This window comes from Mastigoproctus giganteus, chromosome 2, assembly GCF_048544385.1.
Source record: "Mastigoproctus giganteus isolate SK-2022 chromosome 2, ASM4854438v1, whole genome shotgun sequence".
NCBI classification, from domain to species: domain Eukaryota; kingdom Metazoa; phylum Arthropoda; class Arachnida; order Uropygi; family Thelyphonidae; genus Mastigoproctus; species Mastigoproctus giganteus.
In genome coordinates this window covers 65,443,535-65,471,085 of record NC_143576.1, presented here as the reverse complement: position 1 = coordinate 65,471,085, position 27,551 = coordinate 65,443,535, and the positions used below count along the sequence as shown (strand labels likewise).

General features: G+C 38.7%; 1 protein-coding gene across 2 annotated transcripts in view; it reads right to left on the bottom strand.

Moving 5' to 3' along the window:
- IntS3 (integrator complex subunit 3) overlaps positions 1-27,551 on the bottom strand; it is a 1,056,838-nt gene that overhangs the window by 677,527 nt on the left and 351,760 nt on the right. The gene's annotated exons all lie outside the window — the stretch shown is intronic.

The window sequence follows — 27,551 nt, the reverse complement described above, 5'->3', positions numbered from 1 at the left end:
TTGGGCCCCAGCAGGGATCTAGCGGCTAAATGGCCAGAGGAACAACGATACACAACACAATACTTCCAAATCCCATACACTTTTAAATCTCTGGCCTTAACAGTGATCTGTTACACCCACAAAGAAAACCACGCGGAGATGGGGGAACCCCCTGGTGCCGTTTGACACGAACACACTTTACACTTTTATGTCAAGAGGTCAGACTGACCTCACATGTGGCCACTGCTCGGCAAAAGGCCACACTTACAAGGATTGCCCAAACAAGAGTACTGACCCAATCTGCACCAACTGCAAGAGTCTGAAGCTGGACTGCACCCACTCAATCAGGGATAACAAGTGCCCCACCTACCTGAAGATTAAGAGCTTGTTCCAATCCAGGCTGGATTATGGGGACGCGCCTTAGAGGATACAATACTACAGAGGTAAAATTTCTGCAGATCAATGCACAGAGGGCCAGAGCAGTAGCGGATCAGATCCGTATCAAGGCTGAAGAGGAGAATGTAGACGTCATGATAATACAAGAGCCATACTCACATATGAAGATAGTCAGGGGATACCCCTTGACCTACAAGATAGTACAATTCGAGGACGACATCCCCTGGGCCGCAGTCGCGGTCAGAAATCCGGATATTACGGTGACCAAAATCACACAGCTTTGCACAGCCTGGGCTGCATGTGCCCACCTCACCACAGTTCTGGGGGCATTTTATGTTATTGCCCTCTACTGTCGACCGGGCGAAGACATAACTTTTGCCACAAGATACCTCCAACTGGCTGCTGACACCCTTCCCAACGCAAAAATTATAATAGGTGCAGACATGAACTGCCGGTCACCAATGTGGCATAGTCATACGCCAGACAGACATGGCACCAGAAACGGAACTATATTGGAAGAGTTCCTTGCAAATTCAACGTTGACAGTGTTAAACCAACCAAACAATCTGCCCACATTTAGTAATACACTGTGGGAGGCCACCATAGATGTCTCCTTGGCTTCCAGGAACATTGCTAATAATACTACTGACTGGTCCGTCCAAGAGGCCTGGACAACATCTGATCATCGAGCCATTACATTTCAACTCAACAGATCACTGACTAGGGTACCGGCAGCTAGACAAACCACTCACAGATACTCCATATCCAAAGCAAACTGGGAACTCTTCCAAAGCACCTTAAAAACCAGCATACAACAGAGACAGAGCGAGCTTGAGCGCCTCGAAGACCCAGATCACCTCCAAAGCAAGGTAACAGAGATCATAACGCACACAAGCAACATTGCTATTAAAAAGAAAAATCCAAACCCTGGGGCTGTGCCCTGGTGGAACCTAGAACTGCAACGACTCCGGAAAGAACAGAAACCAGAAGAAAGGCCTTTCAGCGGGCCAGGCGCTCCTGGCCGACGGCAGAGGTTGAAGTACTCCGACAACGCTACAAAGAAGCAAGGAACACTTACACAGCCCAAATCAGAAGCTGTAAGGAGCAATCTTGGGAGCGCATGGTCTCCACTATGGGAAATGAGAACCCCTGGGGAATCGTCTACAAACTGACCATGAATAAACTCCCCCGAGGAGAAGTTATTGCCGCCACCACATTGACCCAAGGAGGCATGTCCACAACCTGGGAGCAGACCATTTCCAATATCCTGGACACAGTCTTCCACCCGGCTATACAACCGGGGACAACAGAGCAGATCCAACTCTGCTTAGAAAATGAAAGCTATCAAACAGCAACGACAGAACGTCACTTCACCGTGGAGGAGCTCAAGAGTGCTGCCACCCTCATTAGGGGAAATAAATGCCCTGGACCAGACCTCTTGGAGCCCGAAATCATCAAAAAGACAGTAGAGTGTTCCCCGAACCTGTTGCTCAACCTCTTCAACCTCTGTCTTCACTGTGGCATCTTCCCGACTTTGTGGAAGAAAGCAAACATCAAACTAATCCTGAAAAATCCGACCAAACCACCACACCTCCCAGAATCGTACAGACCGATCGCACTTCTCACAGTTGCAAGTAAACTACTTGAACGCCTTCTCTATAGACGAATAGAGCAATATTATGACAGGGCTGGCCTGGCCTCACCCAACCAGTTTGGCTTCAGGCGGGGTCGCTCAGCCGTGGATGCCTTAATACACCTACAAGAACAAGTAACAAGATGCACCAAGAAGTATTTCCTCGTGATTGCCGTGGACTTTGCCGGGGCCTTCGATGCACTTTGGTGGCCAAGCATCTTGGCAAGGCTTCGGTTTGCTGGGATCCCAGGCAACCTCTACAGGGTTATCAAGAGCTACCTCACAAACAGATCCATCAGATTGTTGCTCCGAATGGGACCCTCTCCAAGAATACATTTCGCGGCTGTCCACAGGGTTCGGTCCTTGGACAACTACTGTGGAACATAGTAATGGACTCCTTCCTAGCTATAGACCTTGACGAGGTAAAATCGCAGGCCTTTGCTGATGACCTCTTACTGACAGTGACAGCGGACTCAAGGACACAACTGGAGACACTGGCAAACCGGGCTCTGTCCACCCTTCAGGAATAGGCAAAGAAAAATCAACTTAGAATATCCCCTGCAAAGACAAACTCCATCCTGCTCAAGAGGTGCCTCAACCTCAGGCGGCCTCCACAAATCAAGATCGACCAGAAAACAATTAAATTCTCAAAGCAGCTAAAAGTACCTAGGCATGATTCTAGATCCGAATCTATCATTTCAGGACCACCTGAAATATTTACGTACAAAAGTCAGACGATACACTGCATTGGTTGCCAGAGTCACTCGCAGAGACTGGGGCCTAGACAGACGGGTGCTACTTCTTTTCTATAAAACCATCTTCACCCCAATAGTCACATATGCATCTGGCGCATGGTATCAAAAAGCCACAACTGTTGTCAATAAACGAATCATTGACTCGATTCACCGATCAATCCTTCTGACCATTACTCAAGCTTGCAGCACAGTGAGCACGCATGCCCTGCAAGTCCTTGCTGGTGTCCTTCCAATGGACTTAGAGATCATTCGACGGGGCCTCGCGCACCACCTGGACAAGGGTATCCCACAGACATGTTTGGGATTCACCACCGACATCATCAATAGCAAGACTATGAAAAAGAAAAAGCTGCATGCTCACCTGCTGCAGGTGTGGCAGGATAGATGGGCCACCTCGCAAAAAGGCGAAATCACCAGAAAGTTTCTGCCCAAGATTGGCCGGGTTTTTCCGAACTGCCCACCCTGGCTTTCCCCGGGCCTACAAGTCACATACCAACTGACAGGAGATGGCGCTCTGAATGCAAAGCTATCCCTACTCGGAATACAAGAAGATCCCACCTGCACCTGCGGGCGGCTGGAGAGCTGGCAGCACCTCATGCATGATTGCCAGTTGTATGACGACCTCCGCAGTTCATTCATCACCAAAATACAGTATCTACCATACGGCCAGGAGCACCACATCTTGGACACCAGGAAAGAATATCAAGGTTTCTCCAGCTATGCACTGGCCCTGTTCACAAGACGGAGAGCTCTTATCGCAGCAAACCGCAATCAACCACTGACACAATAAGAAAAGAACAAACCTCGAAGGAAATCATCCCACGGAAGACACCTGAACCCAATGGCCTTCGATCATCAAGGCACTAAATCCTGAAGTGGACATAAAGTTGAATAAATGAGAAATGACTCTATAAACAACATTGACGCAAACACCACATGGATGAGAAATGTCACAAGAAAGACCCCACAAACGCCGACAAGCAAACCCGGACCTTTTGACAGTAAAGACTGCAGAACGGATGGGAACCATCCCATGAACGATCATGCTTCGGTCCGATCGCTCCTGGAAACGGACTAGAACCACTAGCAGCTCTGCTGCCAAATGCTATATGGCGAGCTGAATGGGGTACCCTTACGCTATTCATCTTAAATTCCCTATCCCCGGCAGGAGGGAGAGGAGACATGCTCTGTTTCCTCTCTCCCCTGCCAACCCATCTCTTCACCTGGTGAAGCATGCACCTGCCGCACTGATCACCTGAGGTTACCTTCTCTATCGTCCCCATGCTTCTGCCTTCCCCCCCAGTCTTCAGTCTCTTCCCCCACTCTAACTGTATACCGTATCCATGGCAGGGGGAGATAACTCTTCTTCGTCTCCCCCACCCGCCATCTAAACTCCCCTCTGGTGTGGCATGGGCATGCCATACTGTCTAGCAGGTCATCTCCTCTATCGACCCCTTACTTCTACTTCTATCCCCCCAGTCTTCAGCCTCCCCTCCCTCCCACTTTTATCTTTCATCTAACGTATAGCCCACACGTCTAAATTTAATAACAAAATTCTGCCCGACCTATTAGGCCTTTTAACACATCTTTCTAGCGTTCAACCCCAACCAGCGATTTCCTAACAGCAATCCCCTTAAGAATTAACGTCAAACGCGTATATATATATATATATATATATATATATATATATATATATATATATATATATATCTGATAATTAAAATAAATCAGCCAGTAGAACGGCAATAATGCAGAGCGAAACGAAACACAAAATAATATAAAATAAACAAACAGGGAAGGGAAAGTAGAGATAATAGGACAAAAAGGTAGTCGATTATCCCCTGTAAAATTTAGTCAATTAAGTCATTAAACCCAATTAATAAAAATGTAAATTTAAAATAATTCCAATTATAAATAATTTAGCGGTACCCCCCCTCGATATATATATATATATATATATTTTTTTTTTTTTTTTACTACTATTTTATTTTATTTTTTACTTTTATTATTTTTTTTTTTTTATTATTATTACTTTTTTTTTTTTTTTTTAGGTCCTAGCCACTGAAATCCCAGGAAACTAGGTGGCAGGACCTGCCGGAGCAGCTCGTCATGATTCTGGACACCCGGTTAGCCTCCACGTAGCAAGGTATGGGCAACGTCGGGCCCCACCAGGGGCCTGGAGGCCAATAAGCCGGACAAACAATGGGCACAACAGATCACACTGCACAGACATGGCCCACACACTTTCAAGTCTCTGGCTTGACAGTGTACTGTCCTTGATACAGCAAACATACGCGGTGATGGGAGAAATCCCAGGCACCGTCTGACACGAACATACCTTATATGTCAAGAGGTATAAGAAAAATGTAAATTTCATAAACGAGCAAAAATATTTATTGATTTTAAAAATCTAAAAATAGCAGACACATTGTTATTGTCGGATAAAATCTGACTGAGTGTATACGGCTCAGTCAGATGATTAAAAGCAGTAAAACGGATATTCCTAAAATCTGGACAATCAATTAAAATGTGTCTGATAGTTAAAATTGTGCCACAGGACACACACATAGGAGGGTCATCATCCCTCAGCAAAAACGAATGAGTTAAATGACTGTGTCCTATGCGGGTCTAGGCAAGAACAACTTCCTCCTTACGATTCCTGCACAGACTAGACTGCCACGGTTCAATTACAGGCTTTATACAATATAGTTTATTCGCAGTCTGTCTGTCTGTCTATTCCACGAGTCCTGCCATTGGGAGTGTATGTTTTGGTGTATTATTTGCCTGTAGTCTGTATAGGGGACTGACAGGCAGCGGTTATTATTGGGAATTGCAGATTTGGCTGCGGCGTCAGCCAAATCATTTCCCCTAATCCCAATGTGGCTGGGAATCCAGCAGAAGCGGATATCATATTCACGTTCAAGGAGGAAGTGAATCTTCTGCTGAATACTAGACAGAACTGGATGAGGATTATATCTCACAGATATTAAAGCCTGTAACACGCTGAGAGGATCGGAATATAAAATGAACCGTTGGTATTGGCATTCACTAATGTGATCCAAGGCTAACTCTATAGCATGCAGCTCTGCAGTAAATATACTGCATTCAGAGGGAATCTGCTCCAATGTAGTGCTGTCTGTAAAGACAGCAGCAGATCCCACATATGATTCCGACTTCGAGCTGTCTGTGTAAACTGGCGCAGTCAGAATGTTCAGCTCGGTGTGCTGAATAAAGCTGCAGGTAGATCGATGATGGAGTGTCCGACTTTCCCCAATTTCTAAGAGACAAGTCACATGCCGGGACATGAGCATGCCATAGTGGAAAGGGTTGCTTTGGTGTTTGGGCAACCTTGTCAACCTTGATATTAAGTTCTTTGAGTAGCTCTTGGAGACGAATACCAAAAGGACGATTGGCAGTCTTACGGGTATTATATAAATTTTCCCATTGTGGTTCAAAAACGAAGGGCCACGTAGGATGGTCTGGCAGGGATTTCAGTTTTAAAGCGTACTTTAAAGACAACTGCTTACGTCGAAGCGATAACGGTGGTTTGTTTGCATCGATGTATAAGCTCTGGACAGGAGATGTGCGATATGCTCCAGTAGCAATACGTAGGGCCTGATGATGGACGGGGTCCAGCCATCGCAGGACACTGTCTCTGGCTGAGGAATATACCTGGGACCCATAATCTAGTTTGGATCGCACAAGTGCACGGTAAAGCCGAAGAAGGGTACATCGGTCTGCTCCTCAAGATGTAGAGGAGAGCGAGCGGAGAATATTAAGCCCACGTGTGCACTTTGTGCGGAGTTGACGAATATGATCCAAAAAGGTGAGTTTTTTTTCAAATATGAGTCCCAAGAATTTTTGTTCGCTGCTACTGGAATAGCATATTGTCCGAGCCTTAATTCGGATTCAGGATGAAGATTACGCTTACGACAAAAGTGTACGCAAACGGTCTTCTCCGGCGAGAACCTGAAGCCATTAGCAAGTGCCCAGGAATTCAGATTATCAATGGCGTTCTGCAGTTGTCTTTCAATAACCCTCATGTTGCACGACTGACAAAAAATGCTAATAAAGTCATCAACATAGAGGGCACTGTTTACAGCTGGAGGAAGTTGTTCTGTGATTGAATTTATTTTGATGGCGAAAAGCGTGACACTTAATACTAATCCTTGTAGTACTCCCTCCTCTTGGCTGAAGGAAGGAGAGAGTGAGGATCCCACGCGAACTTGGAAAGATCGATTGGCTAAAAAGTTTTTAATAAAAATTGGGAGTTGCCCCCTAAGACCAAGGCTATGCAGATCTTTTAAGATGCCAAATTTCCAAGTTGTGTCATACGCTTTCTCCATGTCAAAGAACACCGACACCAAGTGTTCGCGGTTTAGGAAAGCATCCCGGATGGATGCTTCCAATCTAATAAGATGGTTCCTTCGGAAGCCGCACTGGATGTTGGAGAGAAGGTCATTTGATTCTAGATACCATATTAAACGAGAATTAACCATTCTCTCCAGGATTTTGAACAGATAGCTAGTCAAAGCAATAGGACGATAATTGGTGGTGACTTTTGGATCCTTTCCTGGTTTAGGAAAGGCAAGAACGATTGCCTTTCGCCAGGAGTCCAGAAACTGCCCTTCAATAAAGATTCTGTTATACAGAAGGCACAGACAATCCATAGATATTGGTGAAAGATGTTTAATCATTTCATAGTGGATGCCATCTGGTCCAACAGCACTTGCTTTGGAAAGAGTGAGGGCTCTTTTCAGTTCTTTTATAGTGAATGCCCCGTTGTAGGGATATAGGACCTGGGTCTTAAAATTAAGTGCCTGTTTTTCAATTTTCTGTTTCAGAACCAGGAACTCTGGGGAATACGAAGATGTTGCAGAGATGTTAGAGAGTGTTTCCCCAAGAGCATTAGCTATTGCAGTTGGATCTGCAATAGTGCATCCATTATAATCTAGGATTGAAGAAGGGTGGGATGTATATTTTCCCTTCATTTTCCGGATTTTATCCCAGACTACCTTAGAGTTGGTAGACTGGTTAATAGATGATGTAAAACGGATCCACGATTCCTTTTGACTCTGACGACGGATGTAGCGTGCTTTGGCTCGTGCGCGTTTGAAGGCTATAAGTTGATCGTGGTAGGATATCGGCGAAATACCCCCCCCACGCTTTGTTTTGAGCCTTTTTTGCTGTTGTGCATTGTGAATTCCACCAAGGTTTGGGAAATGGTGGAAAGATGTTTTTGGGATAGCATTAGCAGCTGCTTGGACAATGATTTCTGTGATGTACTTTACTGCTTCATTGATAGGCTCCCGACTGACTGTACTGAGGTCAAAATTTGCCTGATGTTGGAAGGCATTCCAGTCACAGTGATCAAACTTCCACCGTGGTAACCTAAAAGGAAGACACGGTCTCCCACTGTGTAACAATCCACAACTACTCCACTGTAGGAATTCAGCCATTATTTTGGCTTGGCTATCCTTGTGGTTTCCCACAAGGATAGCCACTCCTCCATGAGCAGGACCATCCGCAATTTTATCCTTACGAAAAATTGTGGTGTTATGCATTGTGGGATCATCATTTGCCTTTAGGTAAGTCTCCTGCAAGCAAAAGCAAACTGGCTCGTGCTTTTGCAGGAGGGCCTTGATGTCATCAATATTTCGCCGGAATCCACGACAATTCCACTGTAGGAATTTAGCCATTATTTTGGCTTGGTGGGTCCATCAGGTGGCTTCTGAGGTGCTGAGGGCTTACTTTTATCAGTCTTGGGTTTATCTTTTTTGGGGAAGAAAGGATGCTGTCCCGTGTCCATTTCTTCCTCCGCAAAGAATTCCAAGACTGAATCTTTGGGTACCTCCTTCTGCTCGACATCCTTGTTTTCTTGGGTAGTAGGGGAGACTTCCCCTTTCTTATTCTTTTCTTTCATAATTACCTTTGTTACTTGTGGAGCATTAGGAGGTACTGATATACGAGTGGCAGCTGATTGGTCTTTCTGTGCAGATTTTTGAGAACTTAAGAGATAACGCGCAATGGGAGTGAAAGACTCCTTTGGAGGAATGGTCATGTCCGTCTGAGTTCCGACGGAACATCTCCCTGCTACCTTCTGGGCGTAGGTAGGTTTGTTGATATTGAGGGGTTTCACCGATTTCCTTGCCTCCTGGTATGATATATTTAGCTCAGCCTTCAGCCGTTGAATTTCTTTTTCTTCTTTCCACCTCTGGCATGCTCGTGAGTAGGCCGGGTGTTCGCCTTCACAGTTAATACAGGTGGGCTTTGCGGCTGAACATGCTGTTGTTTCGTGGTCCTTTGCACCGCATCGAGCGCATGCAAGGACTCCACAGCAGGCCATTTGAGAATGTCCATACTTCTGGCATTTAAAACACCGTAAAGGGTTCGGAACGTATGGACGCACTGAACAATTGATGTATCCAGCTTTAATCTCGTCAGGAGGTTTAGGAGAGTTAAAAGTCAGGATAACGCTCGTGTTTTTAACAATTTTTCCATCCCTTCGCGCAGTAATTCTCTTGACGGCAATAACTCCCTGTGGTTTTAATTCGGAGTAGATTTCCTCCTCGGTTACGTCGAGAAGGTCCCACTCCGAAATGACACCTCTTGATGAATTGAGTGTTCTGTGTGGTGTAACTGTTATGGGTACTCCTCCGATTGATGTTACTCGAAGTAGATGTTCCGATTGCCTGTCATTTTTAGTTTCAATTAAAAGGTCTCCAGAACGAAGCCTCTTAACTGATTTGGGTGAACCTGCTAACCCATCTAACCCTTTTTGAATAAAAAAAGGGCGACATTTTACCAATCGGTGTTTCATTGGTAGAATGCATAATTAAGAACCTTGGGACAGGCCCTGATGGTAATTCAGTTCGCTGCCTCTTTTTAGCAATAATACTATCTGTTTCTTTGTCATTGGTTTCGGATAGGGACCGGGTTGGGGCTCCTGAAGAAATAGGTTTATCAGGATTCATAGAAATTTTATTTGGTTCAGTGCCCGGGCTCCCCACCCACCACGGAGCCCAAAGGGATGCCCACTACCCGGCATGCAATAAATGCGCTCGGGAGTGGAACGCCAGGGCTACCTAGACACCATACCCGCACCGCTGCCAGCCTGAATCCTGTCCCTCGGACCATGAAGGTAGGGGCGTGGCATTAACACGGTTGACCCTCGCAGGCGAGCCTACTAGCCGATTGATCCTAGCCGGGCCTTCCAGGACCTCCCGTCTTGTCGAAGCAGGGGCCAAAGTGGTGTATTGAAGCTGGGCCCCTCAACCACCAGGATCCCAAAATAACACACTGAAAGGTATTATTTCAGTGTGTTATTTTGGGATTATTTGTGCTCAAATGCAATTCACCTGGCATTTTTGTAGCAATTTGGGTTAAATTTGATATAGGCAAATACTTATCAGAGCATTGACCAAGGAAACCTCAGTTGTAATTTTTCATCACATCAAATTTATCCAAGTTTTGCTAGAGTAATATACCGTGATCACCGTCATTAACCACCCTGCCCACCATTATATCATTAGCAAGCTTCAACAACAGACTTGATATTCCTACATCAATATCACTTCAGTAAGGAGCCCAACACTGAATCCTGAGGGACCTCACTCATAATATTAGTCAATGAACAGTAGTTGCAATTAATAAACATTCTCTATTTCCTGTCACTCAATAACTTGCCTGAACCATGTCACACTGCTCCAATTTGCACAGCAGCTGATACTGAAATCTAAATACATGGCATGAAAATTATTTTTTTGCATCCTACTCCATTGTGACTACCTCATAGTAGCTAGTCAGTATGAACTAAAAGCTATAATTGTGGCTTCTACAATGCTATGAGATGATTCTGCAAAACTTCTTTAATCACTGACTCCATTATTTTCCCTTGCAAAGTAGTCAAGTTTAGAGGTCTGTAATTACTCCTTTCACTCTTTGATCCCTTTTCTTGCGAACATCTATGTGAACATTTCTAGTCTCTAACAACATCCTGTGAAATCAAGAATGCTTGCATAATTATGGCTAAAGAGTTTGCTTTTTTGCTCCTTCATTTAACCTTCTGCAGTCTCAAATTATTTTTTTGCCCTTCCCATGCAGTCTATTGTGATCTGGCTTTAAAATCCAAAAAAAACAAAAAAAAAAAAAAAAATTACTACTTGAAACATGATGTTAAAAAATTATTGATTTTTAGTTTTGTGTGAGCTAATATAAAAAATCAAGGTAAAACATTTTATATACTCTTTAGTGATTTTAAAGGTTAATCTTTTATTTTAGTGTGCGGTATTCCTTGAAATTTTCAAAATCCTGGTTTTCAGGAGCAGGTGTCCCAATACCAAAACATTTCTTTTCTTTCACTTTTAGCATTTCTCTCCCTATATTGCCCAGTCTTCTTCTTATTTGGATTCTCAAATCAACGCAAGGAAAAACATTGAATCTGTCCTCATTTATCTAACGTCTGCATTCAATAGCCTTTTTTCCTAGAAACAATGGATATCTTCTTGAACAAGCCAAAGATTTCTATTCATCCCAATTAAAATTAAAACCAAAGCTGTGATATTCTTTTAGGAGGGATCTGCCACCTTTATCAAAATGAAATGTTTCACACCTAAGACTTCTAATAGCCAGAAAAAAAAATTCCTCTGCCATCTCATCCATAAACTGCTTAATGGTACTGTCAACACTGTGAAACAGTTTTTGGATGAGATTAAGTGATCCTTGAGGAGAAAATCAGAGCTCATCTTATCAGGTTAGCAACAGGCATTCCAAAACATGGTACAGCAGCTGAGACATGACCTGTTTCTAGTCAGTTAAAATAAATATACAAAGAACAACTTTATTGGCTTTTGAGGTTTATGACATTGGAATAAAATTCCATCCTTGATATCAACAGTAGTTTCATTTAAAGCAGTAATTCTTCCCAGAACATAATATTCAACAAAGTTTTTAATCATATCACCAAAAATATTGTTTACTTTAGATCCCATACTTTCAATTCCTTTTGATTCCTAGTTTGTTGGTAAAAAGAGAAGCAAATATAAAGGAATACTTCAAATAAGTATTCCTTTATATCAGTTTGTTGTTTAGTCTCTCATGCTAAAACCAAAAAACCAACGTAATATCACAGCTAATGGAGAAAGCAAATGAATATAAAACACCATTATGCCCGGAATTTGTGGATTATGAAAAGGCATTTGACTCCATACAGCATAAGGCAATGTTTCGGGCACTGGAAAGACAAGGCATAGATACTCCATATATTATGATTTTGAAGAAAATATATGAGAGTGCTACATCCTTTATTAGACTAGACAAAGACAGTAGCAAATTTAAAATCGAGAAAGGAGTTCGACAAGGAGACACAATATCTCCGAAGCTGTTTACTGCTGCCCTTGAGGAAGCTTTCAGAAGATTAGACTGGTCGCAGAAAGGAGTCAATGTGAATGGAGAGTACCTAAACCATTTACGATTTGCAGATGACATTGTGGTCATAAGCCACGATCCCAAAGAATTAGAGGAAAATCTTAATCAGTTATGCACAGTTAGTAAGGATTTTGGACTAAAGATGAATATGGCTAAAACAAAAGTAATGATGAACAAGTATGTCACGGAAAGGGAAATAATGATTGAAGGAGCAGTAATTGAAAAGGTGGAGTCATATACTTATCTGGGACAAGTTCTTAGCTGTAATATTGATAAATGGCTGGAAGTCAAGAGAAGAATAAATTTTGGATGGATAGCATTCAGGAAATATAGCCACATACTGAAGAGCAATATCCCAGTTTGTCTGAAACGTAAAATAATGAATCAATGTATACTCCCCACCATGACTTATGGAAGTGAAACTTGGGCACTCACCAAAAGAATGGAAGAGAAGCTAAGAACTACACAGCGAAGAATGGAATAAATTATATTGGGAATCAGACTGTTAGATAAGAAGAGAAACACATGGATTAGGCAGCAAACTCAAGTAAAGGACATTCTTATCAAAACTAAAGAACTAAAATGGTCTTGGGCAGGACACATAGCTCGAAGACATGATGAGAGATGGACTAAGAAAATAACAAAATGGTACCCAAGAGGGGCTAGAAGAAAACCTGGAAGACAAAGGTGGAGATGGATTGATGAAATTCATGAGTTTTTGAGTAGTAAATGGATGGCCAGTGCTCAAAACAGAAGGAACTGGAAAGTTGCTGGAGAGGCCTTCATCCTGCAGTGGATTGAAAATGGCTGATGATGATGCTAAAACCAAAAAATGCATTTGGTTCACTCAAATTCTGTATCAGAAAGTTCTTTCTCAATTTCTACATCAGAAAGGCTATTACAAGATGCTGATAATATATCTAAATTTATTTCTAACACAGAGTATAAGATACTCCCTGACTTCTAAAATGAAGAAAAACAACTGCTACCTGATATATAAATATTAGTCTAGTTTACCACATTATTTATATGCAGTATAAATAAATGGCAGTACAATAATTATGCCAGCACAGAAGGAAAACTTGTTGTAGCTTCAGTGATATCAGATCACAAAGAGTTAAAATAACTGCATTGATTTCATTAACCCTAGGAATACATTATTTACCTTTAGCTTCACAATATTTTTTTCCAACTTCTTTTCAGTTATCATGATATAACTTTACTTCCGTTTAGAATTAGGTACATTTTGTGTATCCTTCCCTTCCCTAAAAATCACATATAAATGAAGATGCAAAGTATTTATTCAGTAAATCAGGATCCATCTGTTTTTTTTTTGAGCAAGCATAAAGAAAGAAATCTTTGCTGCTTTTCTTTGAGTTCCTAATCAAAGACCTCTCAGAACCTTAACCCACCTAAACTCATCAGTAACTTGATAGCAGACTAGTTTATACTTACAGTAGGCATCTGTCTACGATGATAATTTATAATCATGCCATACATTTCTCATTTCTGCAACTATTTTCATAAATTTAGATCAGAACCTTCAACAATCTCTTTCATATGGTAAATCAAGTTAGTTAATGTATACAATGTGTTGCATTTTAAGCATTATTAGCAAAAAGTATTAAATCATGATAGGAGTTATGCTCTTGGTTAAAAACATATATATAGACTCCAGAGCAGTGCACCCAGTTGACACAGATGTATCGTGTAATGCTGAGACAGTTTGGTATGTATAAGCACTGGAAAAACAAAAAAATGTATCCCTATGAGGATAGGGATAAGATTATAAACCAAATGACTGTGAGGCATATAATGAAGAACTAAACAGACAAATAGATTGGTCCAGTACATTCTAAACTCTTATAATAGTAACTGTAACTTGCCAGAAACTGACTGTAAAATTAGGTGGCTAACTAAAGAGGCAAGATAGGAAGGGGGGGAAGAGTTATGGCCTTGGTTAGGAAGCACATAGACTCTGAAGCAGTGCACCCAGCTGATACAGGTGTATAGTGTAACAATGAAACAATCTGGTATGTACAAACACTGGAAAAACCAAAAATGATGACAGGGAAAAGTTTATAGGACAAAATGACTATGATGAGTATAATGAAGAGCTATACAGACAAATGAAGTGGTCCAGTATGTCCTAAACTCTTATAACAGTAACTATAACTTTTCAGAAATTGACTCTAAAAGTTAAGTGACTAGCTATAGTGTGCAAGTAACCAACTCAGAACATTCTTGGCTGGTCACTTGCACAGCAGCAGAACTTTTTGGGATTAACTGGATGATTGCTTTCTACACTAGCATGTCAGACAGGCAACAAGGCAGTATTCATGATTTGATTATCAGCAGTGACTCGCCATGTATTAAGAATCTAAAGATAAAGAAGTTAAAAAAAAAAAAAAAAAAAAACATCAGGTGGCAATGATTATAGTGTATTGATAAAATTTATGTAAAAAATGTAACTACTGTCAAGAGTAGAGGGAAGGGCTTTCATAAAGGTGATTACAATGGTCTAAGCTAGTTTTTAAATTCTTTTTTTCAGTGGGATCAACTGATGGTGTTACCAATGGAAAATTCTAAACAGGAGCTATTCATGTGGAAAGTAGTGTTTAGGGATGGGCATATCAGCAGCATATAATATACCAACTTATAAATGTGAACTGAGTGATTTTGTGATAACTGAGGGGAAAGTAGAAAATAAATTGTTGAGACTAAAAGTAAATAAAGCACTAGGGCTGATGAAATCTATCCAATTATATTAAAAGCAGCAGCAAAAGATGTAAGTAAATATTTAGTATAATTATTAGAAAATCATTGGATTCCGGGAAATCCAGATGGATCGGAGACATGCAAATGTCTCACCAGGTCAAAAAAAAAAAAAAAAAGAGGGGATCAAGGAAGCAATGCATGATCATCTGGACAGGAATGAAGTTATACGTCAATCACAGTAGGGATTCATTAAGGGAAGATCTCTGATCAGATCTGAATGGCTAATACAACATAGAAACAAAGGAACTGGATGCAAAAAATTATTTTAACATCATATACTCAGATTTCAGCAAAACTTTCAATCCTGTTCCAGGTGAAAAAATTCTATATAAATTGGAGCAGTTTGGCATTAGAGGCAAAGACATGTTACTGATATGGATAAAGGGATGTCTGAGGGGGCAGAAAATGGTTATTAATTGGCACTGAACTTCATGGAATAACATTATTAGTGGAATTCTCTGGATTCAATGCTTGGCCCTTTATTGCTCTCAGTATTTATTAACAATATTAATGAATGTCAAGTTTAATGTCAGTCAATGTTTGCAGAATGGTTAATAACAGAATTCAGGGTATGATACCACAACTCAGACATGCTTAGACCTAGAAAAATTAGTCAGACAGGCTGAGAGGTGGCAACTAAGGTTTAATATTGAAATATGCAAGGCACATGGGAAGCAGTAATCCTAGAATAACAAACAAATTGCATGATACTGCACTCAACAAGGGGAGAGAGAAAAAGACCTGTGGTAACTGTTCAGTCTGACAGTTTTCTGAGCAGTTTAGATTAGTTGCTAGGACAATTAATGGGTAATTAATACGTAAATACTAACAAGCAAAGAGGAATATTGCCAGCAGGGACAAGGAGGTGGTAACTGTCCGATTCTATAAGATATGGTTAAGCCTGCATTTTGAATGTGGCATCATTTTAGAAAGGATGTGGAGTTGTTGGAACTGGTGCAGAGAAGAGCAAGCAAGATTAATAGGATATGAGGATACTTCTTACCATAAATAACTTCAGTCCTGCATATTTCAGCATTTGGAACCTAGGTCCCTGCAAAGAGATTTGATTGAAGTGTTTACAGCCTTAAATGGATTCAGCAAATAAAAGTGGATGGCATCCTAATTCCTGCTCAGATGATACACAAAAGAAGACAAAATTTAAATTGAAAAAGGATAGTTATATGATAGATATGCAAAACTTTGCTTTCAACCAGAGAGTGGTTATTGGAAGGAACTTCTATCTGGGTTTGCATGTGAGTAGTTTGAATATGAATAAATTTAAAGAAGAATCATTCAGATTACACTAGTTTACAAATTTAAGTTTGTTCACTGGGGTTTGAATTTCAATAGGCCCTACTGCCGAAATATGTTGCTGTGATTTGAAATGACAGATTTTTTTTCTATCACATCCAGATACATCACAATTTAAGAAATAAAAAAGTATTGTTTTTTACAAAAGTATATAACTTTTATTGTATTTAGTAATGACAAATTGATAGGATTACATTTTCCTGTATCAAAAAATACGTAAATACTAACAAGTATTAATCAAAATTCTGAAACTTTCATTAATCAGACCTTCATCTCTTTGTTTGAAAAGAATCGTTTTTGTTTTATGTACAGTGCCAGGTTTCTCTCTTTTTAAACACCAGCAGTAGTCGGCCATCATGCTTGTATTCCACCTTCCCTGGTACCTCTGCTCCATTTCGTTTATGTTCTGATGGAGTCTCTTCCCTTGTTCTTCACTCATCTGTGCAAGATTTTCAGGGAAAAAATCAAGATGGGCATGCAAAAAGTGAATTTTGATGCTCATATTGTAACCTAAATTACGAACCTTTTCGAGCATATTTTGAACAATTTTCTCATAATCCTGTTGTTTGTTTGTTTGGATTCTTTGGCGTATTAGCAACTAAGGTTACAATGCGCCAAGGCCAGGTAATATCTAAAAATTTAAGCTCTCGGTGACCAAATTAATTAGGCCACCATGTCCAGATATATAATAACAAATATCTAAAAAATAAATCAAAGAGATAACAATAACATAAATTTTAAATACAATTAAAAACCTCTATTGATTTAAAATAGCTAAAAACAGCAGACACGTTGTCATTGTCGGATAAAATCTGACTGAGTGTATAAGGCTCAGTCAGATGATTAAAAGCGGTAAAACGGGTGCTGCTAAAATCTGGACAGTCAATTAAAAGGTGTCTGATCGTTAAAATTGTGCCACAGGACACACACATAGGAGGGTCATCAGCCCTCAGCAAAAATGAATGAGTCAAATGACTATGTCCTATGCGGCTCCGGGCGAGAACAACTTCCTCTTTACGATTCCTGTCATAATCCTGTGATTTATGATTTCCTAGAAAGTTTTCCATTACACTTTTAAAAGGAATCCAGGCTTCCCTTTCAACGTCAGTCATAGTAGTTTCAAACTGGCCATCTAAAACCAATTTTCTAATTTGGGGACCAATGAAGATACCCTCCTTAAGTTTTGCATCAGATAAACCGGGAAATTTACTGCAAAGGTACTTAAAGCAGTTGCCATTCTTATTCAATGCTTTAACAAATTGCTTCATTATGCCTAACTTGATATGCAGTGTAGGTAAAAGTATTTTATCTGGCTTCACCAAACTTTCTTGCACAATATTTTTTGACCCTGGTGTAAGATTGTGCCTCCGAGGCTACTGCCTCTTTGTCCAATGCAGCATTTTAGCTCTGCTATCCCATTCACAAATAAAGCTTGCCATTTTAGTGTACCCACCCTGTTGCCCCAACAACATACATAACACGTTTAAGTCTCCACATAGTTGCCATTCGTGATCTTGATATTTAATTTTCTCCAGAAGCAACTTTAGATTGTCGTAAGTTTCTTTTAAGTAGACTGAATGAGCAACTGGCACAGATGTGTACTTATTTCCATTATAAAAGAGAACACCTTTTAAACTAGTCTTAGAAGACTCTATAAATATTCTCCATTCACTAGGAACATATGATGGAGCTCCTAAGGCACTTATTAAACCAGTGATATCACTGCAATATACGAAAGGACCTTCTTGTGAAAAATACTGTATAAACTCCCTTTCACGATTTCTGTACCAGGAAAACAATGTACCTGGAGCAAGTAAGTTCTTTGCTTGAAGTCTAGATCCCAGAATTTCAGCAGCATACTTTGGAAGACCTAAGTCCCTTACTAAATTGTTCAGTCTGACTTGCATGAATTGCTATAGCGTTAAAATATTTTCTGGTTGATAACATTCCTCTTCACTAACCTCTTTAGTTTCTGCTTCAGTGAAAGACGATGTGGACTCCAAAGTTCCTGGTGGAGGTTTTACAGGCAGTTCAGGTCAATGTAGAACCGGTCTTATGGCTGGATATTTGATGTCCTTTTTATTTTTTGAATTGTAACCTTTAATGTCACATACACAAAAGTAACATTCGGCATGGCTCGCACCACACCACAGGAATAGCAAATGGCAAGCACACCTTTTTTCCTTGACTCCATTTTCTAAGATGTTCGACACATGTATGGCATACTTTATACGGTGCCTATGATTTATCCTGATCGCCTAGTTTTATGTCAAAGTATGCATAATGCGATTTTTTTACAAAATCTGTGATATTTGGCTCTGCTTTACAGGAACAAAACAACCACATATGTAACAAAATATGTCGGGACTGTTTATACACTTTCTGGTTGCTATACTAAAAGAAAACTAACATACAATGAGAGCTGAAGACAGTTTTTACAGGAGTACCGCATACGGGATGTGCCACTTATATAGGCTCTGTGGTTGAGTGGACTGTACAAACAAGTTTAACCTGTAACTACACACAGGAGTCTCCCAGATTCCACTCGGAAAATAAAATTCTGGGAATCAGATGGGCCTGAAGAGCGGGTGGGGGGGCCGTCTACCTTCCCGGGTCAAGGTTGGCTACTTGCAGTATGACTTGCTGTGTGTAGTTATGGGTTAAACATGCACAATCTGTTGTATGTGAGGCAAATATTTGATACTAATTATGAATATAGGGGTATAAAACTTGTAAACCATTGCAGAAACTATAATTATGTACACATTTGCGTATAATATCTAGGTAATATTTTGTTAATGAATTGTGAAAAATCTTTACATGAAAGAAACAAACGGACTTTGGTTTGGTAATCAGTAAATATGCATAAATAACTGCCACATACTTTTACTCAAACCCCAATTACACTTTAAACCAGTGTTATTAGAGGAGATAGGAGGTGTTTTTTTTGTTTTTTTTTGCTAATACTATATAAGCTTGCTTGCATCATTTGTCACCGGTAATACTAATATGAGACCTTTCTGAAAGATCCAAATGTAAAATTTCATAATAACACCCATCTGCAGGGACTCTAGTTATTAATGCAGATGGACAGACAAAAATAATAATTGCCAGATTTCTATTAATCTGATGTTAAGGAAATTTGAGATCGATCTATCTTCTAGAAGACCCAAATAAAAAATTTTTGAAAATACATCCATTAGGATTCAAGTATAGAGAGAGAGAGAGAGAGAGAGAGAGAGAGAGAGATGAATACAGCGAAGAAAATTGGTGCATTATGCATATATACTAACACATAAAATGTGTCCTGAAAACTTCCTATTTAAAATTTACATTTTGTAAAGGGCATAAATTCAACACACTGAAGAGTATAAACTTTCTAAGACCAGTAATTTTAATTTTAATCTGTAACCAGTTTTTTTAAAATTCCTTCCTTTATCCTTGACATATCTTTTTGATAAAACAATGTCAAGGATAAAGGAATTTATTTCATTTGATAATTCTTAATACAGGAAGAGTCACTGGTGATAATCAAATTAAGAGTATCAATTCTATTGCTGCCTCTCTAACATGCTGGTATAGAAAACAGTCACCTAAAAATCCAAAAAGTTCTGAGTGAACAACCAAACAGCAAATTCCAATCAATATTTGGAAAGCTGAAATATTCAATTATAAGATATTGTGAGTTGTTCACCTCTATTTGCCTGTTTTGTTGTTTATTCTGCTCATCACATTCAAAAGGAGGAGTTTTTTTTTTTTTTTTTATTATTTATTTAAAATCCTTGGAATTTGTATAAATTTCACTGATGACATATGCATGTATATTAAAACATAGCCAACGAATTGTTTACTAGTAGAATATGCTGTCAAACATTAAATTACCTGGGAATCTTTTGTCTGTGGGTTTCTATTTAGATTGACTGTTAGATTTCAATTGATTATAACTGCTTGAAGAAAGATATTGTTGCAGACTTTGCCCACTTCAGAAATGCAGAGTCAAAGTTTTCTTTAAAGGAAAGTTTTTGAGTTCTAGAATTTGCTCTCAAGAACATTTCCGAAGCTTCAGAAAGGGAAGATCTTAATTCTTGTCTTTTTCACCTGGTTGAAAATCTACTCAGACACAGCATTACTATAAGGAATTGTTACAAGCATGATTTCAGATAATTTGTTACATTTCAAGCTTCCTCAGAAATGTGTCAGTTCACTCCAGGCCCACTAAACACGAATTCCTTCTCCTTTCACAGCCAGCATTTCAGTATGCTCTCAGGCTGAAATTGATAAGAGCTATTTGCAAAAGAATTATTGCTATTAGAGGATAATCTATCTTGTCAACTTCAATGATATTAAGAAATACTGGATTTTTTTTTTTTTTTTTAAATCAATTTGGTTCATAAAATGATCTCTGAGTAGCACTATTACATGATGCACTGCATTCTTCAAATATAATTATACAGGGTGACTATACACCTCCTCTATAAAATTAAAAAATTATTTTATTCATTAACCAGAAGATGGCAGTACAATTGTAATTCTGTACCCATGGCAGAATTACAAATCACAATAATGTGTATTGACCATTCTTCTTTGGAGAAGTAACCATCACAATCAACCTATGTATCTGGACATGTTACATAATTACCTTATGTCCTAATTGCAGGATGATGATGACTAAGTATCAACTTGATTTTCAAACAAGACACAGGCCTGTCACAATATAACAAAGGTCATTTGTACCTGAACAAACACAGAGCTTCAGGAGAAGAGGATTGGCTCCCCCCACAATCCCCTATCCTGACTCCTTTAGAATTTACTTTCTTGGGATTCATGAAAGAGTAGGAGTACATTTATCCTGTGTCAGAAACAATTATAGAATTTAAATATTGTATTTATGAGACAATCGAACATTGATAGGCATATGTTTTAGTAAATATGGAAGAAATTGATTTATAGGTGGGACAAATGCAGATTAACTAAAGGTGTCCACATCAAACATGCTCTACCCTATCACCTGGATGTGGTTTCAGGTTTGTATCACATAACCTATTCAGACAATAACATTTGACATAAACCTGAGTTAAAACTCAGTTGGTAACACGAATATGAATTCTGCCTAGCTATGAATTACAGAGTTATCCACAAACCTTCTACATACCTAAAATATTATTGGGTAAATACGGCATACCCACAAATTTCACTGACAACAATAGAGTGGGCTAGTAAATCAGAATATCTTATAATGGTAAATTTTAACACTCCTGATACTGACTAGAATTTGTAGATAGATCGATCATTCACACATAGCAAGACTTGTGGATTTATTGTACGATTGAAGCAAAAAGAAAAGAAATACTCTCAATGTGATTATCAGCAACAATTCTTTATGTAATAAGAATTCACAGATAAAACACAGATTTTATTGATGTAGAATTTAATTAAAGACGTAACAACCAGATTAAAGACGTAATCTTTAATTACATCTTTAATTAAAGACGTAACAACCAGGCAGATTATGAAAATTCTCAGGCAAAGAAAAATAGCAAGTGCTTCTTTACTTACGTAAACACTAAAAGGTAGGGGGATGATCGACATCAGTCCATTTGATGTCAATGGTTTAACTGTTGATGATCTTGCTCAGATTGATCACAAACTAAGTAGGTATTCTGCATTCACACAAAGAATCCTTCAGGGAAGGGGATGCCAGAAGTTTATCAAATTCTAATAGCAGCGAGCTAAATGATTTTGTGATAACTGAGAGGAAAGCGGAAGAGAAATTGGTGAAGCTAAATATAAAATAATGCACTTGGGTTCAATGGGATCAATTCAATTATATTAATGGAGGCAACAAAGGATATATAAGCAATCCCTTTAGCCATAATTCTGAGAGCATCTTTGGGTTCAGAGAGGTCTTTGTGGACTAGAGATGTGAAAAAGAATCCAGATCCCCAATTCACAAAAGGGGATTAAACAGTAATATGAATAATTACATAGACCTGTTAGTTTAACTTCTGTTTCAGGGAAAATATTGGGATCATTGGTTAAAGGATGTATAAGCAATGTATATTAATGTCTAAGTGTGCAGGACCACATAGAAAGGAGTGCAGTTATACTGCAATCACAGTAGGGATTTGTTAAGAGGCAATCTTGTCTGACTAATATGATTGAATATAATGACATGGTAACAAACGAAATGGATGCAAAAAATAATTTTGATCACACATTTGGATTTCAGGAAAGCTGTTGATACTGTTGCATGCAAAAAACTGCTATACAAATTGGAGCAGTTTGGCATTAAGGGGATTGCTATTTATAAAGGAATGTGCAAATGGGAAAAGAGAGAGAAAGTGTTTATCAATGGACAGTGCACTTCATGGACTAATGTTATTAGTGAAGACACCAGTAGTTCAGTTCTGGGCATATTTATTAATAATATTAATGAAGATACATCTGGCTTAATGTCTAAGTTTGCAGACAATACAAAGGGTATCATGGTGGTTCCTGACAGTAATCGAGATATGCTAATTTTTCTAGATGTTGAAAAATTAGGAAAGAAAATTAGGCAGATTGGCCAAGAAATGCCAACTGAAATTTAACATTGACAAATAAAAAGTACTCCCCATAAGAGTAGCAGTAGTCCCAGATTAACATATCAACTATGTGATACAACACTCAGGGTAGTGGAAAATGAAAAACACCTGGAGGTAATTGTGCAGTCTGATATGAAGGTTCTCTGAGCAGAACAGACAGGATAACAGGACATCTCGTTGGGCTTTGTCAATGATATACAGGATTTTTTTTTAGCTGGATAAGAAGGTGATTATCCTATTGTATAATGCAGTGGTTTGGCTGCATCTTCAGTACTGTTTACAGGTCTGTAGATTGTTGAAGAAAACAAAAGAGTGCTCTTATGAATAAATGCTTCCATTCTGCAAATTGCAGCATCTGAACTCTAAGCACTTGAGAGGTGATCTGACTGAGGAGTTTAAGGCTCTAAATGGATTGAGCAAACCCAGTGTTCATGGCATTCTTCCTCTTGCTCAGACTACACATGTGAGGTAGCATAAATTCAAACTGAGAATGGATGGATGCAGAACAGGTAAGTGGAATTTTGCCTTCAGTTAGTGGTTAGTCGATTGTTGTCAAAATTTCTATCTGTCATTATGGAAGTTGGTAGTCTGAATAAATCCAAGGAAGAACTATATCAACTATGTGAGGGGAGAGACAGGTGATGTGGAAAAGTTTTTTTGCTGATGCACTCACTTTTCACAAGCTCACTTTCTTGTATTGTTTGTTTCATTCTGATTGTGCGAAGATACAAAATCTTCCAACCTACTAATATTTAGTGAGTTGAAAAAGGTGGACAGATTATGAATCTTCCCACGATCCACTGTTTCGACCTCCTTTATATTTTCCTCACTGTGGATTCATCAAAGGCCGAGTGTATGATTGAAGTGTCATGAATCATTATGGAACTGAAATAATGCATTTTCTAGGCCAATCGGCCATCATCTCAATATTTTATCAAATATAGGAGGAACTGGTTTATAGGTGGTTCATCTGCAGCATAACTAAAGTTACCTGCATCAAACATGTTCTTTTCTAACTATGGATGTGGTGTCAGGTTTGTATTACGTAACTTATTCATACAATAATATTTTAGTTTAGTCAAGGAGGTTTGTGGACACTTTGTATTTAAGTTACAGTAAATTAACATTTAACATAACATTTCTGAAATCTCATTTTCTTGCTACTATGAATTCTGTGAAGATAATCCTTTTTTTTTTAATTGTATATATAAAACACAGTTAACTTTGTCATGAATGCTGCAGGATGATACTGATCAGCTTGCCATTCATCAACCCGTTTTGATGTTTATGAAATATTATCTCTGTACTCACTCCTCACTGGTCTTTAACAATTGTGACTGACAAGGAAAGCAGCCTTCAAGTATTAAATAACGTGACTTACAGGGATGACATCCTGTACAATTATTTTCTTTGAACATAATTCTTAACTGCCTTCTAAATCAAGAGAGGGTACCTTCCCTAGGACATATCAGATGGATTGCATGGAAAAGAAAAAATTTGCAGAATAAAGGTGCGTGTGTGTTTTTTTTTTTTTTTTTTGTGTTTTATAAATGAAAACCCTCACCTGAAGAGTGGCAATCAGACAGCTTGACAGTTCTGAAGGAACATTTAAAAAGACCAAAGGCATGATTAGTGGCTATTTTTTTTGTTTTTCTTTAATTTTTTTAACATCTTTTAATTTTCTTTTCTTTCTGTAGTTTTATAAATTTAATTCTTATCTTTTTCTAAGATTAATTCTGTTTAGATACATTCTTTTTGGTATCTTATAAGCATAAATTTTTAAGTTCATAGTATAACGTTTTGGTAACTGCCTTAATTACTGTAATATTTTAATTCTGATTCAGGAAAATATAGCACAAGGAGAATGCTGAGATTGATCAATAATGAGCTAGCCAGTTTAACAGAGCAGAAGATTATGGCATGGGAAAGTTACAGAGAAATTAAAAGTATTCATGCTTATAGCAGCTACCTGTTACTCTGTAATACTAGCACAGAAAGGGTTAGATTGGCAAGGGCAGATTAGAAAAAATCCCTAGCTAAGAGAGCAAGGGACAGGGAAATTTTCAATTATGAGAAGAATGAATCAGATTGGACCCTTGTCGGAGGGCATGAGAAAGACGGATGATAATGCAGATGAAATGAATGGGTACTATGCACTGATATTTACAGAATAAAGACCCTTCATAGTGAAGGGGAACTGTGCAAGGGAAACTGGGAAACATGAAATTAGTGATATGGAAATTTCAGAAGACTGTTTATTAGAAAAATCTTTGAGCCTAAAGATGAGTAAAGCTCCTGGAGTTGATGGCATATACTTACTTATTTTTAGGGAGGCAGCAAGAGAATGCCCTGAATCATTAAAGTGAATTATAAGGGCATCCTCTCACTCAGGAGAAATTCCTTGGATTGAAGAAGTACCAATGTATCGCCAATGCTTAAAGGTGGTTCTGAGAGTGCAGTGGGTAACTAATGACTGATTTTAGTAGCAGGGAAAATCATAGAATCAATGTTCAAGCATGAAAGAGGATTAATTAGATAGAAATAGAATTCTGAATGAAACACAGCATTGTTTTTAAAAGGAAAATCATGTTTAACCAATCTTGTGAGATATTTTTAGTTACCCATGTTGCCTATAATAAATAATTTAGACATTTGGATTTCAGCAAAGCATTTGATACAGTCCCACAGGAGAGGTTACTCTAAAAAGTGGAATATATTGGAATCACAGGTAAAATCCTTAGATAGATCATAGGGAGACTGCAAGGTAAGAGGCAGAGGGATATGATTAATGGTTACTCATCAGATTGAGCCAAATTAAGAAGTGGGGTTTTCCAAGGATCAGAATTGGGAGCAATGTTTTTCGGATTTCCTTAAATGACGAAAAAAGGATATGGGGTGAGAAGTTGACATTTATAGATATCAAGATTAGGAAAATAGTAAATAATCAGTGTAGAGGAGCACTTCTTTAGCAGAGCTTCAGAGACGGTCAGAGAAGTGGCAGCTAAATTTTAATGCAGATAAATGCAAAGTTTACACTTGGGAAATAGCAACCCATAACTTATACACTCGTTGAGGTTGAATTAAAAACAGTAGAAAAAAAAAGAGAGAGAGGAATTTGGGAGTTATGATAAAGTCAAAAATGAAGTTCTCTGAACAGTATGGACAAGCGTCAAAATAAACTCAAGTTGTTCTAGCAATTATTTTTCTTAGATTTGCTTGTAGAGATAGAGATGTCATACTTCAATTGTATAAGGCAAATACACTTGGAATACTGTGCTGATGTATGGAAACTGTACCTGAAAAAGATGCCATGCTTCTTGAGGTCCAATGATGAGCACTGTGGCTGATGAGATTGGAAAATGGACATACATATGACGAAAGACTTCGAATATACAGGCTGCAGACTCTGCAAGCAAAACGAAAAATTCCAGTAAAATAAGGAGGAGTAAATAGGCAACAGAACAGAAGAAAACTTAGGAGCATAGGTTTTCAGAACAAGTGGAGAAATGCCATCAGGACCTGAAACTTTCTTGTCATCAAGATTGTTCAGAATTCTTCTGAACAATAGAGAAGAGTTGTGTTAAGATTTTATACAAACTATTTTTGGTTAGTATATAAGGACACTTATCCACTGGAGAGCCTAATGTAGGTGTTATACTGACTTCTTGTTCTGCTTTATATACAGTAGAATTATAGAATAGCAAGTAAGCAAGATGTGGGCATATTAGTTAAAAGATGGTAATTATCAGGGCAATAACTGATCCAGTGTATAGAAATCTGCAGTTTGATGCCTGATTGTTGGGAGGTTTTGGCATTATGGGAAGTTGACTCCAGAATGGAGGTGTGAAAGGCTGACAGACAGTTAACTTAATATGTTGCAGGAATTCGGTTTCTTCTCTTATCGTCACAATGTTTCTTTCACAATTTATCCCTTAATTCATCATCAGGAAAAAAAACTTTCACAATCTTTTCTACTGACCCTTGCTATCCAAGCATTTCAATACCACTATATATCAACATAGTGTGGTTAATTGCATCTGTTTTCAATTTTTTCCCTTATAATTTTATAAGGCAAGCTCCATGGATCTCAACTGCTTTACCCTTAACAAATGCTTGCAAAGATATTATTTTTTCTTATTTATCATTAGAATATATCTTGTCTTAATTTCCATTCTGTCTCGGCTATATTACCATTTTGTGTCACCAGCTGAAATTGATATCTAGCAGTCAACATTTGTTTTCTTAATATGTTAAGCTGGGAAAACAAACCAAGAAATAGTTCTGACATCACTCCTCACTGAATATTTAGACACTCATGTTAATAAAGGTGGGGGAGTGGTCTTCCAGGCAATAGGCTGGGCTCTGTAATTGCAGAGGCTGCCCCTTGCCCTTGAGTGTTATTTTAAAGCTAATGGGCAGACTATAATTGTCGTGGACTTAAAGAAAGCTTGATTGTGATTTAAGCAGTTATGGACAGATTAATTCTCAAAGAAGGATGTCTATAAGTGAAGAAAACAGCATGAGAGAGAGAGAGATTATTTACATGTAGGGTCAGCTTTGTAAAATTTTAATAAATTTAGTCAGACAAATTATTGAATTTCATGCACAGTGTAAATAACTTTCAGTAAACAGTCATCTGTAAGTACATAGATACCTGTTTTGTTTATCTTTACGCTTTTGGGTTCTAAA